Raw genomic sequence first — 16105 nt, 5'->3', positions numbered from 1 at the left:
AGATCTGACTGTTCTTTTTAAAATTATGTATTTGTTATGTCGTACAGATAATACATACATATAGGAAAAGTTCAATGGGGGATCTCCCTCCATCCCTAAGTTTTCCTCCCCAGAAACAACCACTGTGACCAGTTCCCTGATATCGTTTATATTTCAAGCACTGCGTGTATTATTTCTCTCAATAAGTAACCTACAGAGCATCGGTTGATTGCTACATGCTAAGGTTACAAAGCCCTTTCCTGCAAGGGTGCTACAAGTGGAGGATTGGAGGGAAGATGTGGAGAGAGAGATGACGTTGATCCATTCCAATAAAACTAACTCAACACATTGTCATATTGATGTATTAGCAGAATTTTTTTAACTGATAAGGAGATGTGGAAGAGAAATCAAGAAATTTGGCATAGTTGGTTGAAAGTAGATCTTAAAGGATGAATATCAAGTCATGGAGAATGGTTAGTGCAGTGGGTGAGAAATGTTGCAACTTTGGGGTATAGTGTGAGCAAAAACACAGAGGCAAGAGGGAAATACATGTTCTGGGAACACTGAGTAATGAGTTATGGCTAGAGATTAAAGCTCTGTGTGTGTGTGTTACTGTCACAGGAATACACAAATAGATCAAAGAAACAATAGCTCAGAAGCAGACTCAGGCATGTATGGACTTTTAATATGGGTTAGGGGGTAGTATTTCAAATCAATGGGGAAAGGAGGCAGTTGGGACAATTGGCTAAAGGATTAAGTTCTTAGATCCCCATTTCACATCATTCACAACAATAAATTCCAGGCAGACTGACTCAAACTTTAAAAAGAACTTTAAGATATTAGATGAAAGTATAGGAATAGTATTCCTAACAGATTTTGCTTTATATTTTTCAAAGGTATGGTATCAGTTGCATAGCCCAATGGTTAAGAGTACTGGTTTTTGATACTTACTAGCCAACCTGTGACCTACCTAATTTCTCTGTGCCTCAAGCTTCCTAAACTCTTGAGTGGGGGCAATAATGAGATTGCACTGAGGATTGGATGATATAATGTCTGTATGCAAAACACTTATCATAATGCCTGACATGTTATAAGTGCTCAATAAATATTGGCTACTATCATTATACTTTTTGATGACGCAACCTTATATCAGTATAAAATCTCCCCCTCTTCCCTTTCTAACATTGGCCTTGAATTTTAGTCTAATATTGCCATAACATCTTCTTGCTCTTGTTGTTAGTATTTGTCTGATATGTCTCTTGTTTTCAACCTCTTTGTCATTTTCTCTTAATTGATGTTTTTTAATAAATAATACATAGCTGAAGAAACAAAAGAAAAAGAAAAAAGAAATAGTTCATAGCTGGATTTTGTTTTTTAATGAAGTCTGAAAGTAACTCTCTTCTAACAGGGGAACTTAAACCACTTACATTTAATGTGATTATTGATATGTTTAATGTATTTTTGCCACCTCATTTTACATTTATCTTATGTTTTCTATTTATCATGTGTGTTTGTTGTATGTTGATTGAGCCAGTTCTCTTTTTTTTAATTTTATTTATTTCTTTATACAGCAGGTCCTTATTAGTCATCGGTTTTATACACATCAGTGTATACCTGTCAATCCGAATCGCCCAATTCATCACACCCCCACCCCCACCCCCCCGCCGTTTTTCCCCCTTGGTGTCTATACGTTTGTTCTCTATATCTGTGTCTTAATTTCTTCCCTGCAAACCGGTTCATCTGTACCATTTTTCTAGGTTGCACATATATGCGTTAATATACGATATTTGTTTTTCTCTTTCTGACTTACTTCACTCTGTATGACAGTCTCTAGATCCATCCACACCTCTACAAATGACCCAATTTCGTTCCTTTTTATGGCTGAGTAATATTCCATTGTATATATGTACCACATCTTCTTTATCCATTCGTCTGTCGATGGCCATTTAGGTTGCTTCCATGGCCTGGCTATTGTAAATAGTGCCGCAATGAATATTGGGGTGCATGTGTCTTTTTTAATTATGGTTTTCTCTGGGTATATGCCCAGTAGTGGGATTGCTGGATCATATGGTAATTCCATTTCTAGTTTTTTAAGGAACCTCCATACTGTTCTCCATAGTGGCTGTATCAATTTACATTCCCACCAACAGTGCAAGAGGGTTCCCTTTTCTCCACACCGTCAACAGCATTTGTTGTTTATAGATTTTCTGATGATGCCCATTCTAACTGGTGTGAGATGATACCTCTCATTATAGTTTTGATTTACATTTCTCTAATAATTAGTGATGTTGAGCAGCTTTTCATGTGCTTCTTGGCCATCTGTATGTCTTCTTTGGAGAAATGTCTATTTAGGTCTTCTGCCCATTTTTGGACTGGGTTGTTTGTTTTTTTAATATTGACCTGCATGGGCTGTTTATATGTTTTGGAAATTAATCCTTTGTCCGTTGATTCATTTGCAAATATTTTCTCCCATTCTGAGGGTTGTCTTTTCGTCTTGTTTATGGTTTCCTTTGCTGTGCAAAAGCTTTGAAGTTTCATTAGGTCCCATTTGTTTATTTTTGTTTTTATTTCCATTACTCTAGGAAGTGGATCAAAAAAGATCTTGCTGTGATTTATGTCAATGAGTGTTCTTCCTATGTTTTCCTCTAAGAGTTTTATAGTGTCCAGTCTTACATTTAGGTCTCGAGTCCATTTTGAGTTTATTTTTGTGTATGGTGTTAGGGAGTGTTCTGATTTCATTCTTTTACATGTAGCTGTCCAGTTTTCCCAGCACCACATATTGAAGACACTGTCTTTTCTCCATTGTATATCCTTGCCTCCTTTGTCATAGATTAGTTGACCATAGGTGCGTGGGTTTATCTCTGGGCTTTCTATCTTGTTCCATTGATCTATGTTTCTGTTTTTGTGCCAGTACCATATTGTCTTGATTACTGTAGCTTTGTAGTATAGTCTGAAGTCAGGGAGTCTGATTCCTCCAGCTCCGTTTTTTTCCCTCAAGACTGCTTTGGCTATTCGGGGTCTTTTGTGTCTCCATACAAATTTTAAGATTTTTTGTTCTAGTTCCATAAAAAATGCCATTGGTAATTTGATAGGGATTGCATTGAATCTGTAGATTGCTTTGGGTAGTATAGTCATTTTCACAATATTGATTCTTCCAATCCAAGAACATGGTATGTCTCTCCATCTGTTGGTATCATCTTTAGTTTCTTTCAACAGTGTCTTATAGTTTTCTGCATACAGGTCTTTTGTCTCCTTAGGTAGGTTTATTCCTATGTATTTTATTCTTTTTGTTGCAGTGGTAAATGGGAGTGTTTCCTTAATTTCTCTTTCAAATTTTTCATCATTCGTGTATAGGAATGCAAGAGATTTCTGTGCATTAATTTTGTATCCTGCAACTTTACCAAATTCATTGATTAGCTCTAGTAGTTTTCTGGTAGCATCTTTAGGATTCTCTATGTATAGTATCATGTCATCTGCAAACAGTGACAGTTTTACTTCTTCTTTTCCAATTTGTATTCCTTTTATTTCTTTTTCTCCTCTGATTGCCGTGGCTAGGACTTCCAAAACTATGTTGAATAATAGTGGTGAGAGTGGACATCCTTGTCTTGTTCCTGATATTAGAGGAAATGCTTTCAGTTTTTTACCACTGAGAATGATGTTTGCTGTGGCTTTGTCGTATATGGCCTTAGTTATGCTGAGGTAGGTCCCCTCTATGCCCACATTCTGGAGAGTTTTTATCGTAAATGGGTGTTGAATTTTGTCAAAAGCTTTTTCTGCACCTATTGAGATGATCATATGGTTTTTATCCTTCAGTTTGTTAATATGGTGTATCACACGGATTGATTTGCGTATATTGAAGAATCCTTGCATCCCTGGGATAAATCCCACTTGATCATGGTGTATGATCCTTTTAATGTGTTGTTGGATTCTGTTTGCTAGTATTTTGTTGAGGATTTTTGTATCTATATTCATCAGTGATATTGGTCTGTAATTTTCTTTTTTTGTAGTGTCTTTGTCTGGTTTTGGTATCAGGGTGATGGTGACCTCATGGAATGAGTTTGGGAGTGTTCCTTCCTCCACAATTTTTTGGAAGAGTTTGAGAAGGATAGGTGTTAGCTCTTCTCTAAATGTTTGATAGAATTCACCTGTGAAGCCATCTGGTCCTGGACTTTAGTTTGCTGGAAGATTTTAAATCACAGTTTCAATTTCATTACTTGTGATTGGTCTGTTCATATTTTCTATTTCTTCCTGGTTCAGTCTTGGGAGGTTATACCTTTCTAAGAATTTGTCCATTTCTTCCAGGTTGTCCATTTTGTTGGCATAAAGTTGCTTGTAGTAGTCTCTTAGGATGCTTTGTATTTCTGCAGGGTCTGTTGTAACTTCTCCTTTTTCATTTCTAATTTTATTGATTTGAGTCCTCTCCCTCTTTTTCTTGATGAGTCAGGCTAATGGCTTATCAATTTTGTTTATCTTCTCAAAGAACCAACTTTTAGTTTTATTGATCTTTGCTATTGTTTTCTTTGTTTCTATTTCATTTATTTCTGCTCTGATCTTTATAATTTTTTTTATTCTGCTAACTTTGGGTTTTGTTTGTTCTTTCTCTAGTTCCTTTAGGTGTAAGGTTAGATTGTTTATTTGAGATTTTTCTTGTTTCTTTAGGTAGGCTTGTATAGCTATAAACTTCCCTCTTAGAACTGCTTTTGCTGCATCCCATAGCTTTTGGTCCATCGTGTTTTCATTGTCATTTGTCTCTAGGTATTTTTTGATTTCCTCTTTGATTTCTTCAGTGATGTCTTGGTTATTTAGTAACGTATTGTTTAGCCTCCATGTGTTTGTGCTTTTTACGTTTTTTTCCCTGTAATTCATTTCTAATCTCATAGGGTTGTGGTCAGAAAAGATGCTAGATATGATTTCAATTTTCTTAAATTTACTGTGGCTTGATTTGTGACCCAAGATGTGATCTATCCTGGAGAATGTTCCATGTGCACTTGAGAAGAAAGTGTAATCTGCTGTTTTTGTATGGAATGTCCTATAAATATCAATTAAATCTATCTGATCTATTGTGTCATTTAAGCTTCTGTTTCCTTATTTATTTTCATTTTGGATGATCTGTCCATTGGTGTAAGTGAGGTGTTAAAATCCCCCACTATTATTGTGTAACTGTCGATTTCCTCTTTTATAGCTGTTAGCAGTTGCCTTATGTATTGAGGTGCTCCTATGTTGGGTGCATATATATTTATAATTGTTATATCTTCTTCTTGGATTGATGCCTTGATCATTATGTAGTGTCCTTCCTGGTCTCTTGTAACATTCTTTATTTTAAAGTCTATTTTATCTGATATGAGTATTGCTACTCCAGCTTTCTTTTGATTTTCATTTGCATAGAATATCTTTTTCCATCCCCTCACTTTCGGTGTGTATGTGTCCCTAGGTCTAAAGTGGGTCTCTTGTAGACAGCATATAGATGGGTCTTGTTTTTGTATCCATTCAGCAAGCCTGTGTCTTTTGGTTGGAGCATTTAATCCATTCACGTTTAAGATAATTATCGATATGTATGTTCCTATGACCATTTTCTTAATTGTTCTGGATTTCTTTTTGTAGGTCCTTTTCTTCTCTTGTGTTTCCCTCTTAGAGAAGTTCCTTTAGCATTTGTTGTAGAGCTGGTTTGGTGGTGCTGAATTCTTTTAGCTTTTGCTTGTCTGTAAAGCTTTTGATTTCTCCATCGAATCTGTATGAGACCCTTGCCAGGTAGAGTAATCTTGGTTGTAGGTTCTTCCCTTTCATCTCTTCAGATATTTTCTCGGGTCCTTTCTCTCTGTCTTCTCCTCTGGGACCCCTATAATGCGAATGTTGTTGCATTCAATGTTGTCCCAGAGGTCTCTTAGGCTGTCTTCATTTCTTTTCATTCTTTTTTCTTTATTCTGTTCTGCAGCAGTGAATTCCACCATTCTGTCTTCCAGGTCACTTATGCGTTCTTCTGCCTCAGTTATTCTGCTATTGATTCCTTCTAGTGTAATTTTCATTTCAGTTATTGTATTGTTCATCTCTGTTTGTTTGTTCTTTAATTCTTCTAGGTCTTTGTTAAACATTTCTTGCATTTTCTCGATCTTTGCCTCCATTCTTTTTCCAAGATCCTGGATCATCTTCACTATCATTATTCTGAATTCTTTTTCTGGAAGTTTGCCTATCTCCACTTCATTTAGTTGTTTTTCTGGGGTTTTACCTTGTTCCTTCATCTGGTACATAGCCCTCTGCCTTTTCATCTTGTCTATCTTTCTATGAATGTGGTTTTTGTTCCACAGGCTGTAGGACTAGTTCTTCTTGCTTCTGCTGTCTGCCCTGTGGTGGATGAGGCTATCTAAGAGGCTTGTGCAAGTTTCCTGATGGGAGGGACTGGTGGTGGGTGAGCCAGTTCTCTTTACTCTTCTCAATTTGCTCCACCTTTTCTTCAGTATGTTAATTTGTAAAAGTACAAGTTATGGTCAAAATTAAGAGTATTATTTGGTGTTGTTTCCTGATTATCAATTATTTTGTCCTTTTCTGCCTTGTTTTGTATTTATATTATTAAAATCATCCATGTTATTCAATACTTATTTTTTTAATATATCACAAAGAAAAACACTGATGGATTTAATAGACTTAAATTATAACATTCTCTATATTAAAAAAGAGTAAAGAGTAAATGATAAGTGATAAACTTGGAGATATATTCCTAATATAAAGAGAAGATTATATCCCCAGTAGAGTTCTTGCCACACCAACAATACAAACACCCAACAGGAATTGACCAAAAAAAAAATGCCCCATAGAACAGAAAGGGTTATGACAACTTAAAGTCATCCATGTTACTTATTTTAAAATGTTATATATTATGGGAAATATAAAGAAATAGAAAAAATAATTTCTTTATATACTACATGTTCCAAAATTTCACTGTGGTTTACTCAGTAGGCTTCTTTGATCTGGAAATTCATGTCTTTCAGCTCTGGGAAAGTATTTTATATTATTTTCTTAGATAACATGCTCCTTTTGGATTTTTTTTCCGTTTTGTTTCTTTCTTTCTAAAACTCCTCAGACTCTTTATCTTTTTGGTCTCCTTTCTTGCAGAGTGTCACCACTTTATATCTAATCCTTTTATTGAATTTTCATGTTGGCTTCCATAATTTTAATTTCTTAAAGCTCTGTCTTATTCTTTTTTTACTTGCAACTATTCTTGTTTTATCTGTTTGAAGATACAAATTAAAAGTGTTCTTAAGAGTTTACTTGTTCCCAGAGATTATTTTAGGACAGTTATGGAGTCTCCTTAACACAAACACTATCACAATTTTGGGAATCCACTGAGGCTGTGAGTTTATCTGTGCCTGTAATTCTGCTACCTGCAAGATAAAACTTTATGGTTAGTTTTAGATTATTTCAGCCTGAGGATGTAGGAAATAAGACATTCTTTTAGTAAAGTAAGATAAAGTCCCTGATTCCCTGACAAGTGACTTGAGCAAATATTTTAGGACTTTGAGCTTGTCATTCTTTTTTTTTTAAGCTCCCCATCACAATATAGAAGCAACCAACTGGCCTTGCAGTCCTCGAATTCCTCACTTGCTCCTTGGACTTCCATGCCAGTGGCCAAAAGCATATGTCATTGTGCAGGGCACCTTCTGGTTGGGGACCGCTTGCTCAAACCTCAGCTCTGTCCTCAGCAGCAGCAGGGAAGCCTGACTGGGCAAAGGGAAGGAGACAAGACATACAAACATTGTGTACCCTAGAACTCAGCATGGTCTGTCCACTCACACACCTAAGTGTGTTACTCCATCTCTCCTCTTGTTCCTCACTGTGTTTTAAGTTGATTTAGTAAACCATGTGATTTAAGTATTTCAGTTTGGCCTGTGAACCTTTCTATGCTGTGACCTCCAACATGGCTTGCCTGGTGATATAGTTGGAGCCTGTCATTGCATTAAGGTAATTTCCCACGTGGCAGGCACAGACACCAAAACCCAGACACTAATGTGACCAACCCTGGGTGCTGGATGCTAACTCTTGATCCTCTGGCACTGGTAACCCCAGAAAACCTTGTATAGCTGCTGCTAGTGTTACCAAAAGAGGAGGTCCAGCTGCTTGCTGTTCAAAAGCCAATAAAGAGGCAAGTTTGGTGGAAAGGAAAGTTTGCTTTATCCTGGACGACAGCAACCAGTGGGAGGGCAGATTCCTGTCCAAAGGCTGACTCCCTCTCCCACTGCCAACCAGTGGGCAAGAGCTTTTATAGACGGAGGGAGGCGGCTACATGCAGAAACAGCACAGTCAGCTCTGACAGTCACCTTGAAATTGGTCATGCAGTGGTCTGAGCAGCGTCATTTTGATTGTTTTAAGTACAGTTAATCTTCACTTCCAGGGTTGGTTTCTTCCCATTTCCTTGAGGCCAATTCTTGGAATTGGGGCAGCTTATGTCATTGCTACAGTCTGGTCATCATGTAGTTAACATCTTCCACCTGGTGGGGGTTTCAGTATCTCTAAGACAGCTCAGAGGATCTGGCTCAGAATATTATCTATAGTCCTTGAGAAGGAACTAAAGGTCCTTGACTATGCTTAATGACTAATATTATTTGGTCTCCTTTGACAGTTTTCCTTTGTTTCTGCATTTTCTCACTTCTCTGATTAAACGTATTCTTTGGCTAAAGTTTTTCCACAGACAAAAGGCAGGCAGAGGACATGGCAGGGAAGGACCATAGGGTCCTCTCCATTTCACGACCTTCCCAGCATGGGTCCCCTGAAATTCTTGCCTTCTGCATTGCTAGCTTAGGATTCAAGTGCTGCTGGATCTGCTTTGTGGAGCCTAGCCCTGTGCTAGAAGGGAGGCAAGGAAGTGTGGGATCTGACTTCTAGAGTGAGAAGCATAGAAGGTGTTGAATTGATCTGGGCAGTCAAAAAAGAATAAGAAATATTCCCTACAGTTGACCTGGTCTGCCATCCTTCTCTCTGCAGGTATGCAGACAGGGATAGATGGAAGGCTGGTTGCAACTATTAATCCTGGTTGTGCCTGGGAGGTGAGCTTTTACATTATTCATTGTTTTATTCTTTAGACTTGACCTTATTGTTTGGGAGGTGTGGTGTAAGGCCTAAAATTAAGGTCCACTATTATGTGCTGCCTTGACATCTGGGGAAAACTGGGATGGTCTTGAATGGCCTACTGTAAGTTCACCTCCTCACTCTGCTCCCACAGAAATGATCCCCTAGCAAACAATCCTCCTTATCATGGGGACCAGGCGCAGTTCCTGCTGATCCCCGAGTAGCGGGCTTCAGTGCCCTGCCAGCCTGCAGAATTATTCAAACAAGCCACTCACATCCACCCATGGGAACCAGAGGGTACTTCATCCTCTTATCACTACAAAGCCTGCCTCTGACAATGCCTGGCTATTCACTCTGTTGTTGAGTATAGCCCCATGGAACCCTGTGTGACATATGGCATCCTCCCACCCCCCAGGGCTATGAGTATATGTGACTAATAAAGTGCTGTCTGTCCACTATCAGATGTCATGTGTTCCAATATCGCCATGGAACCCTGTGTGACATATGGCATCCTCCCACCCCCCAGGGCTATGAGTATATGTGACTAATAAAGTGCTGTCTGTCCACTATCAGATGTCATGTGTTCCAATATCGCCATGGAACCCTGTGTGACATATGGCATCCTCCCACCCCCCAGGGCTATGAGTATATGTGACTAATAAAGTGCTGTCTGTCCACTATCAGATGTCATGTGTTCCACTATCCCCATAACAGTTGGACAGGAATCCCTCTCTCATCCAAGAGGTGAAGAGGAGATAATCAAAGCAGGAGGGAATATAAATCATAAATCTTTTTAAAGCACCATTTAGACAGAATAGTCAGGATCTCAAATGTCTTTACCCTTTGACTCAGTTCCAACAAATTACTCTGTAGAAATATTTGCGCAAGATCTCAGTGATAAAACACATAAGAATGTTCATTGCAGCATTATTTGTTATAGGATGAAAATGGAAGCAGCCTAAGTGTCTTGTCTATCAGTAGGGAATTGAATAAATAATTCCACACAATGCAATGTGGTGAAGTCAATAAAATTGAAGTGGTATATAATTTACAATAGCTACTCAAAATATGTCAGTGTTATGAGTTAACTACATAGCAACATCTTTATTTTAATCCCCTAGCATTTCTCTATTCCCAAACTTGCTCTGCACCAACTATCTGATTTTATTGCCTAGAACTATTTGCATGAAAAATGCATTTTTTAACAAATAAAAGAAAGAAAATAAAATCTTGTTAGTGCCATGAATGTATTTCTTTCCCCTAAAGAGTAAATGGATTGGCATGATTAATCCCACTTGAAATATGAGAAAATTGAGATTGAGTAAAATTAATAATCCTGACATAAAATCACTGAGCACAGAGAAGGTATATCTTAAACATTTGTTGGATGAATGAGTAGATGATGGGTGGGTGGATGGGTGGATGATGGGTGGGTAGGTGGAGGGATGAATAAAGTTCCTAACTCCTATTTTTATGCACTTGTTACAAAAGTTAGCTTCTTAACTTAATGAGTATCTTTGGACCTGAATTTTCAAATGCAATAAGAACATATTAATAGATTTAAGGTGATATAAAAAGGCACTAGTTAATATTTCTGTAGGATTTGCTTCAGTTCCTCACATCCCAAAGATTTCGACCTGTTTCATAAACCCAGCACTTGAAGCTACTTTGAATTTCTTATTCCTTAGGTTCCCCGGAAGGTGGCAGTATGGTGTAAGGACTAAGTACTCTAAGTTCAAATAGGATTCAACCATCATCCTCATCATTATCAATAAAATAATATTAATAACAAGGGACCTTATTTGCACCCTGCCATGATCCAAGTACAGTGTTCATTGTTTTCCAAGCATAAATGTATATTTAAATGTTTACAGTGAACAAACATAAGAGAACTTTTCCCCTATTTCCAAATAAGATAATGTTGAACATACTTTATAATGAATTTTGCACTTGACCTTATTTTTTTGGTAAATACAGTTGTGAAAATTGAGTTACAGACTCTTTCTTTTAAAAAAATTCTCCCCTTAATATGCACCTTTTCTGAAATTGGTCAAGACAATTAGGCACACTAAGGCAGCACATCCAGAAAGATAACCTCCCCCATTTTTTTTCTTTAGTTTGAAGTTTTAATGTCAAAATAACCCTTTCACGCAGACGTAGAGAATGGACTTGAGGATATGGGGAGGGGGAAGGGTAAGCTGGGACGAAGTGAGAGAGTGACACGGTCATACATACACTACCAAATGTAAAATAGATAGCTAGTGGGAAGCAGCCGCATAGCACAGGGAGATCAGTTCGGTGCTTTGTGACCACCTAGAGGGATGGGATAGGGAGGGTGGGAGGGAGGGAGATGCAAGAGGGAGGGGATATGGGGATATATGTATACGTATAGCTGATTCACTTTGTTATACAGCAGAAACTAACACACCATTGTAAAGCAATTATACTCCAATAAAGATGTTTAAAAAAAATAGCCCTTTCACAAAAATAAGGCAGCTTTATGCAGTTAAAACATTTGTTCTTTGTCAAAGGTTATGTTCTTCTGTCCTCATCTGCTGTCACCACCTGCATCTTCTTTAAAGATCAGTTTTTTCATTGTAGCGACAGCTACATGAGGCTCCTTGGCTACCCAGTTATGATTTACTGCCTAAATGTACAACACTGTCAAGCAAGAGCTCCACTGTGGTTTCACTTACATGCTGAGCTGGTCCTAGCGTTTTACGCAAATCTCGGCAGATCTTGGAGGGACAACACTGGTACTCGTCATCACACTCCTTTTTGCTTTTGCCACACGTCCCGTAGCCCCTGTCGCGTTGTTTGCAGCACTTTGTCAGGGAAGGGATGCCAATGTTCAGATGAACACCAAACGGTGAAGAGCCACATCCCTTCGGTGGGGATGGTTTTTCATCACAACGTGGGAAAGGCTTAGATCCAGCACTGCATTTACACTGGCAGAGCCAGTCCTCTCCTCCCAGGAGGTCCAAGACTGCATTCAGGCATTTGTCTATCTTGTGAACACCCTTCCGGCTGGCCTGCAAGGTAGACCTCCAGTCGGTGGCCTGGGCCTGCTCCTGGCACCTGAAAGTAGCAGTCAGGAGGAAGAGGAGGGAGGGAGAAAAGTTATTGGCGCTGCCTGGGACCCCATGGGTCCCTGGAGCCGCGTCATGGGTGCACCTCCACGGAGCCCCCAGGATGCCCTCGGCAGCCTTGCTGAACCCAGGCTGAGTGGCTGCAACCAGCTCCATACCCATGTGTCCTTCCTGGCTGCGAGGCTGGTCCTACCCCCCTTCACTGGGCTTCCACCTGGGAGGCGGGCCCATGTACAGTATTTCTAAATCTTGTCTCAGAATAAAACCAGAAAGAGCTGGAAACCTTGAATTCTTTTTTCCTGTTTTGATGATACAGCCAAATAAGGGAGGGATTGTGTTAGGTCAAGTTCTGTAGGTGGGGGCTGGGTGCTCGTGATTTGTTGGGGATGCTGCCAGGAGAGAGAGAGAGTGAGGAAAACAGGATAAGGTAGATGAAGGAGTTGAACAAAAATGTATGTTCTTAGGACTTCCCTGGTGGTCCAATGGTTAAGACTCCACGCTTCCACTGCAGGGGGCAGGGGTTGGATCTCTGGTCAGGGAACTGAGATCCCGCATGCCCTGCAGCATGGCCAAAAAATAAAAAAATAAATTAAAAAAAAGAGGTAGGTTCAGCCAAAGTCAAACATCACCCTGATTCTAGGAGGAGCCCTGGAGCATGGGTGGTAACACAGAGTTGCTCCCACTCTGAGATAAGGGGCTGGCCTTTCGTACCCCCATCTCTAACAGTCATTAGCTGAAAGATGCTCCCTAAGGATGAGGATCATAACCTGCCAAAGCAGCTCCCGTTTAGATGGGGACAATTTTTTGAAGGAAAGGGCAGATGTGAGTGATAATGTAACAAAGCAGGACCCCATGGGGCCTTCCCAGGACAGGCACCCTCACTTCATGTCCTCCACCCACCTCTTGTTTGTAGAAAAACTTTATCCTCCTAGGTCTTCCCTGAGTTCCAAAGTATAAATTTAATCAGAGAAGTGAGAAAATGCAGAAAAAAAGGAAAAAGGTCAAGTGAGACAAAATAATAGTTTAGCCATTAAACAAAGTCAAGGACCTTTAGTTCCTCCTCAAGGGCTATAGATAATATTCTGTCCATGTCCTTTGAGCCATTTTGCAGATACTGAAACCCCCACCAGATGGAAAGAAGTTAACTGTATGCTGCCCACAAGCACGTAGACCCCAGACTGGTTGGAACCAGAAGGTTGATGATGTTGACTCCCAATTACCTTTCACCACCAACCAATCAAAAGAATGTCCACAAGCTGATCACACCCTGCAACCCTCTCCCTCACCCTGTCTTTAAAAACCTTTCCCTGAAAGCCATCGTGGAGTTTAGGCCTTGGAGCTCTGGCTGCCTGGACTCCTTGCTTGGCGTCCTGCAATAAACCCTGCCTGCACTTTCCTTCACCACAACCTGGTGTCAGTAGATTGGCTTTACTACGAGTGGGCGAGCAGACCCAAGTTTGGTTCAGTAACAGTAACAGCCATCACACAACAGCTGGGAGATGAGTACGTAAAGAAAAATCCTTGGGACTTCCCTGGTGGTCCAGTGGTTGAGACTTTGCCTTCTAATGCAGGGGGTGCGGGTTCAATCCCTGGTCAGGGACCTAAGATCCCACATGCCTCGCAGCCAGAAAACCAAAGCATAAAACAGAAGCAATGTTGTAACAAATTCTATAAAGACTTTAAAAATGGTCCACATCAGGGCTTCCCTGGTGGCGCAGTGGTTGAGAATCTGCCTGCTAATGCAGGGGACACGGGTTCGAGCCCTGGTCTGGGAAGATCCCACATGCCACGGAGCAGCTGGGCCCGTGAGCCACAATTGCTGAGCCTGCGCGTCTGGAGCCTGTGCCCCGCGACGGGAGGGGCCGCGATAGAGAAAGGCCCGCGCACCGCGATGAAGAGCGGTCCCCGCACCGCGATGAAGAGTGGCCCCCGCTTGCCGCAACTGGAGAAAGCCCTCGCACGAACCGAAGACCCAACACAGCCAAAAATAAATAAATAAATAAATAAATAAATAAATAAATAAATAAGAAAATCCTTTAAAAAAAAAAAAATGGTCCACATCAAAAAAATCTTAAAAAAAAAAAAGAAAAATCCCTTCGTTCTTTGGGGGTGGGGGGACTACACTCATGACATTAACAAAATTTGATTTTTTTCCTTTATTTGTTTTATTTTAAAATATATTTTCATGGAACTAGTTCTAAGTAGTAGGCCAGGAAATGGGGCCGGGGGAGGTACTAACATCATCCTCTACACCAACACTTAACATGAATTAAGCCTGAGTGACACCATAATCCTTGAAACTGTAAAGAATTAAGAATTACATGTAAGCTACTCACCCCTGGCTTTATCATGTGATGATGCAACATGGTTTATGGGAAATCATTATTTTGAACACTTTAAAATGAAGAGGAAGTGACATTCATATTCTGTATAGCAACTTTTGAGGCAGTGGGTAAACATAACCAGACAAAGTTTTGAGCACTGTAGTGAACACTCCTGGTGCTCTGCCCAGATCCCATTCATCACTTTGCCTGTCAAGTTATGTACACACCCCACCCCCAGAGGCAGCCCATAACCAATGACTGACTAAAACAGGGGGATGAAAGGCTTTGCCTCAAGATGGATCATCTCCATGGTACCCACTCCAGAGCTCCCCCATGGAATTAGCTGAGACAACCCATATCCTCCCTAAAATAATCATGTGCATTCCAAACCCTTCTCCCCCTGCCCCCAATAAACCATGTACATCTCAACAATTACCCCCCAACAAATTATTTGCATGCTAACTGTTACCCCCAACATATCATGTGCAGTCTGTTACCCTCTAAAAAAATCATTTGCATGCCAACACTTACTCCTCCAACAAATTATGTCATCCCAACCCTTACTAACCCAACAAATCATGTGATCACAACCCTGCCTCTCAGACAAATCAAGTACATCCAAACCCTTACAAAAGCATGTGCATTCCCCAACAAAGCATGTGCATCTTAATTCCTACCTCAAGATCTGCTAAAAGGAGACTGGCCTAAGATAACCACATCATAAAGGAATTTCTATCCATTAGTAGAAGTTACTTTTGGAGCTATTGTGAAGGTTTCCTGGGAGGAAATATCTCTTCTGGGTCTGGGAGTTGGAAGGGGAGCTAGAATTAGAGAGAGAAAGGAAATTTCAGGTAGAGGGAACAGCGTGTGCAAAAACAAGACTCCATGAGAATGGGGATTTTTGTCTGTTCACTATTTTATCCCTTGGACCAAGAATGGAGCAGTGCCCTCTGGGGTGAGGCTGGAGATTGAGCCTGGACTCAGATATGTAGATGCCCAGAGATTCCCATTGCGGAGAGCTGCTGGCCCCCACCACCAGGAGACCTCTCAGAAGCTAGTCTGTGACTTGAAGCAGTTGATAACTACTTTAAGGGTTACAACAATGAATAAACAAAAAATCCTTGCCCTATGGATCTGGCATTCCAGTAGTGGAGAGAGACAATAAACAAAATGAAGTAAATAAGCAAACTGTTTTGTATATTAGAAGGTGGTGGGTACAATGAATAAAAATAATTGGGCAATGGGGATGGGGCGTGTGTCTGTCTGTGTGTGTGTGTGTGTGTGTGTGTGTGTGTGTGTGTGTGTGTGATTTTAGACAGGGCAGTCAGGGAAGGCCTCACTGACAAGGGGACACTTAGCCAATAACTTGAAATGAGGAAGTGAGCCATATGGTTACCTGAAGGTATCTGAGGAAAAGCATTTAGATACAGGGAACAGCAAGGGCAAAGGCCCAGAGGCAGGGCAGTGCCTGGCATCTCCAAGGAAAGACAAAGAGCCAGTGTGGTCAAAGCAGAAAAAGTGAGGGGGAGTCTGGGAGGAAATGAGGGCAAGGATGTGACAGGGGCAGATCATGCAGGGCCCTACAGGCCACGGTGAGGAATTTGGCTTTTACTCTGAGTGATGTGGGAGGCACATGGGCTCTCAGCAGAGGAGGAT

The 16105-nt window shown here is 40.4% G+C and overlaps 1 protein-coding gene and 1 pseudogene across 1 annotated transcript in view; one reads left to right on the top strand and one right to left on the bottom strand.

Annotated features, from left to right (window-relative positions):
- ADGRE3 (adhesion G protein-coupled receptor E3) overlaps positions 1 to 16105 on the top strand; it is a 132370-nt gene that overhangs the window by 68427 nt on the left and 47838 nt on the right. The gene's annotated exons all lie outside the window — the stretch shown is intronic.
- LOC103004043 (group XIIA secretory phospholipase A2-like) lies at positions 11613 to 12287 on the bottom strand (annotated as a pseudogene).

This window comes from Balaenoptera acutorostrata, chromosome 2 (assembly GCF_949987535.1).
Source record: "Balaenoptera acutorostrata chromosome 2, mBalAcu1.1, whole genome shotgun sequence".
Lineage (NCBI taxonomy): Eukaryota > Metazoa > Chordata > Mammalia > Artiodactyla > Balaenopteridae > Balaenoptera > Balaenoptera acutorostrata.
This window is presented reverse-complemented; position numbering and strand designations above follow the sequence as displayed.